The sequence below is a fragment of the Tupaia chinensis genome, unplaced genomic scaffold (genome assembly GCF_000334495.1).
Source record: "Tupaia chinensis unplaced genomic scaffold, TupChi_1.0 Scaffold000355_1, whole genome shotgun sequence".
In the NCBI taxonomy this organism is placed as follows: Eukaryota; Metazoa; Chordata; class Mammalia; order Scandentia; family Tupaiidae; genus Tupaia; species Tupaia belangeri.
This window is the reverse complement of record NW_006159850.1, coordinates 12,230,479-12,235,414: the sequence shown is the minus strand read 5'-3', so window position 1 is coordinate 12,235,414 and position 4,936 is coordinate 12,230,479.

Sequence of the window (4,936 nt, the reverse complement as noted above, 5' to 3'; positions counted from 1 at the left end):
ATATATTTTGTGTGTTGTGAAAGTGTTAGACATCTATTTTAGCAGTTTTGAAATATACATTATTAGCAATTGTGGTCACCATTTAGTAAAATAGATCACTAAAACTTTCTTCAATGAACAGTGATTTCTCAAGTAGGACTCCAAAAACACAGGCAACAAAAGCAAAAATAGGCAAATTGGATTGTATCAAATTAAAGTGCCTCTGTACAGCAAATCAAATAATTAACAGAGTAAAGAGGCAACCTGTGGAATGGGAAAACATTCTTGCAAACCATCCATATAAGGATATTGAAAATATATAAGATTTAATTTTTAGTTTAGTTTTTAAAAGAATTATTTAATTACATTTATTATTATTATTTTTAATTTGCACTCACCAGAAAGAGACAGACAGAGAGAGAGAGCAAGAAAGGGAAAGTGAGAAAGCAAGCTGCCAGGTCTGGGACTTGAACCATGATTGGTCATGTGGAAGTCAAGGCCCAACCACCATGCCACCTGCTGGTCCTAGTTTTGTTTTATTTTTAGTAATTTTCCAGAGTTTATAAATGGTAGGAGCTTTTGCAATAATATTAGAAGTGGAAGGTTAACAATTTATTTTTACTTCAATCTTCATTTTGTGATCAAAGTTATTTATGTACATAGGAAATCTGATGTGATACGACCTTAGTTTTTACTTAGTCCTGCCATCTTCCACACCATCAGGTTTTTGTCATTAAGTACTCGAGACTAGTCTGGGTTGGTGTTACGTTGGTGTCCATAGATTTCACTTAAGGCTCATGGACTTTAGTAACTCTAGCTGTACTCTGTTAGTCTCTTCAGAGATGTCTCTAGTATCAGCTCATTTTGAAAGTTCCTCGGATGATGATGTGTATAGTATTCTCAACTGGACTAGTCCAAGGTGTATTTCATGCTGGGTAAATTCTCTTTACATTCTAAATGATGTATAGCAATTGAATGTATAAATTAATAATAATAATAATAAAAGATAATAAAAATTCTAAAACCAGATTAATTTTGAAGCCTTGTAAACAAGTACTTATTCTACAGTTATCATAACCTCACTCAGTAGCAGACTAGCTCATGACAAATTGAGTTTTAAAAGTTGTAAAAGATTTAGAATTATAGAAAAATGGGAGAAAAATCATTCTGGATAATGGAAATAGTATAATCAAAGAAATAGGTAGAAAAGTGATGGGTTGTCATGACTACCGCATTACTGGAACATAGTGTGCTTGCTAGAAATTAGTTTGGGGTTAGATTTTGGAAGGCTTTGGAGGTTAAGCTAAAGATATTGGGGTTCATCCTCTAGACAGTAGTAAATAAAGTTTTGATATGAAGAATAACATGATTAATGCTGTCCACAAAAGAAGACTAATCTAATAGCTTGTATAGGTCTGAATGACATCATAAGACTAGATGTAACAACTATTTTCAATATTCTAGGAGAGAGTAGTGGTGGGCTTGAATGAAGAGTTGATCCCTAGAATTATAGAGGTTATAAATGTGAAGGGCAAAATGACTGTTAGAAGGGAGAGGGCAGTGTCAAGGCTAGCACTGAGGTTTTAAATGCAAATAATAAGGCCATTTATAGCAACTAGGAAAACTGAAGGATAAGCAGCTTTGGATGTAAGATAAAACATCTCATTGACATTAAAACTATTTGGAGAACTGGTGCTAATTTCCAACTGGTGATAAGACAAACCAGTCTAAGTTCATTAATGCAAATACCAAGTCTATCACTCTATTTTTAAAAGTAAAATTTTAATACTTGAGATTTTCTCATTTAACCCAGAATACCCTGTGGATATATTGAATTAATATTCCAATTTATTTGCATTTAATATGTAATATTTCATTTCATAATAATTTAATTATTTTGAGTTTCCAAAACTTTATTTAAATTACTTAAAAATAAGTCAAGAAATTAGTTTTACTTTTTAGTACAAAGTCCTCACACTAATTAGCCTCTGTTTTGTTTTGTGATTAATTTTGACAGTATGTTTTGATTTTAACATAATTCTCATTATTTTTGACCTGTATTTTTTGAAATCCATCAATTTTATTTGCTCTGTGAGTCACATAACAGAGATATCCTATTACTGTTTATAGTCTGGAATAAGATATAATTGCCTTGAAAGATGAAGTCACATATTGAGATTGCAAGAAATCATCCACTGAGAATACATTTTAAATGAAATGGTTTTTTAAAATTCTTTTTTAATTTGCAGATTAATTTCTCATTTTACATAAAGTCCTCATCAGGATGTATCATGACCTGTGTTTTAAAATAATTTATATCAGATTATAATGTACATAGAGAAAAGTGCACAAATAGTTAGTATAGACCTTGAATTTTTTTTTTTTTAACCAATGTCCTCCTTGTTTCCTGTCCATGTCACTTACCCCTCTTTCCAAAAGATGGAAGACTCACTATACACTAGCTTTGCCTATGAGGAAACACATAGCATGTACTATTTTGTATCTGGTTGCATTCATTCAAAGTTATATGTATTCTATTTTTCTATTCTGTTGCATTAGAAATAGTCATTTATTTTTATGAATTCTGATATTTATTGACATTTGCATTGCTTCTGGTTCATACTTATTAAGATAATACTTTTAAAATGTAGTTACACAAACCTTTCAGTCAACATATGCAAATATGTTTATTATGTTCCTATTTAGACTTGTTATGTTGTTGGGGGAAGGGGTCATAGGGCAGCTACATGTATATCTTAAGTACATCACACCAAACAATTTTCCAAAGTATAAATAATTAGAGTTTCAGGATCTCTAAATCCTTGTTTGGTATATTCAATCTTTTTAAATTCTGTCATTTGACGTATATGCAATTGTGAGTCATTGTGGAATTTCTCTACATTTTCCTGGTGATTAGTAGACCGAACACCTTTTTACACATTTATTGAGTATAAGATATCTACTTCTGAGAATAGATCGCAAAAGATTCTTGGTTTATTTACTCTTTGTTGTTGGCAATTTGCTATTGGTTGTTTTTTCATATTGACTGATGTAATTTCTTCATGTATTCTGAGGATGAGCCATTTATTTATTGAATGGTATCAATATAGTCTTCTTTGTTGTAGCATACATTTTAATGCTTTTCATAGTCTTCTGATGAACATACTTTAATATAGTATGGTTTATCAATATTTTTATTTGTAATTACTCTATTAGAAAACTTTGCTTATTTTAATGTCATGAGGAAAATCTCCTCTGTTAAGTTCTAGAATTCTTATTATTTACACTGTACATTTTTATTCCTTTTATTATTTCACACTTTATTAGTTTTTTTTTTCTTTTAATGAGCCAGTAAGTTGTCAAGTATAGTTGAGAGTACATATCTTTACAAAGTGACCAAACTCTATTTGAAAAGCTTGTTCCCTTTCAACTGTCCTGTGGTGGTACACCTACCACTAACGAAGTCTGTGTGTGTGTAATTTTGAATCTGTACTGTTTCATTTCATTTGTGTGTTTGTCTTTGCTTGACTCAATATAAGACACTTAACTCTATAACAAATCTTTATATCTAGTTACAGAAGTCCTCCAATGTTGTTTGTGCTTCTAAATGATGGTCTTGATTCTTCTTGGCCACTTGCATTTTTATGTCAGTTTTAGGAAAAGCTTGTCACATCTAGAAAACAAATATTCAGAATTCTAATTGGTAGTATATAAAGTATATAAATAAATGTAAGTAAAAAGAAACCTTAACACGATTAAATCCTGTCTGTGAACACACCATAGCCCTTCTTTATCTGAGATGTTATTTATTTTGACAACTTGGTGTAACATTTTTTTGAGAGGTTTTTGCTATAGGCCATGTGTGCTCACCAGAGAGACAGAAAATAAGAAGTCACCCCCTCAGGGGAACGGCCATGCCTCAATCCCTTCTTCTCCATTCTCTTAGGATCTTAGATACGCATTCACATATACCTGGTGTGAGTTTTAAGTCACCGGGTCCTAGACTTGAACCATGTTTGACTATATGGGAGTTCAGTGATGTAATGATTGTGCCATCTGCTGGTCCCAATTTTGTATAATTTTTAAATTAAAATTATATCTAGCTACTTGATTTTTTAAAATGCTATTTGCAAATTCTATTGTTAAAAATATTTTTCTAATTGTTGCCTTCACATGGAAATAGAATTGATTTTTATAGTGGCCTTTTATTTAACAAGATTCCTAAAATCATTTTTTTTTCTTTTTTTGGAGAGGTTTTTGCTATAGGGCGCATGTGCTTGCCAGACAGACAGAGAGAGAGAGAGACAGAAAACGAGAAATCACCCCCCAGGGGGGATGGCCATGCTGCAATCCCTTCTCCTCCATTCTCCTCTTGGGATCTTGGGCACGCATGCACACGTGCCCGGCGTGAGTTTGAGCCACCGGGTCCGAGACTCGAACCATGGTCGACTACGTGGGAGTCCAGTGACATAGCCATTACACTAACTGCTGGTCTCAAGATTCCTAAAATCATTTAAGTCTGAAAAATTGTCTTCTGATTTATTATATGTTTTATATACATTGTATGTTGCTGCAAGGAAGATTTTATTTATTTATTTTTTCCTCACTGTTTTTTTATTTTTTATTATCATCATAATTTTTATATTACACTGGATTACATATAACTTTACAGTGTATTACATTGCTTTTTCAAAAAGGAATGTCATGCATGTCAGTCAATACAGAGACATTAATCTCCCCGCTTCAACATTCAATATCTTTTCTATGTTTTCCCCAATCATTATTATTATTATTCTAATTATTTTTTTAAAACAGTTAATTGCTATTTCTCATTTTGCTTGTTAAAAGACTTTGCCCATCGTGAAGTGCTTCTCAGACCAATCCAGTTGAGAATACTATACATGTCATCAACAGTTAATAAGCCATATCTGTTTCTCACTAACGTCCTGCCTCTCTA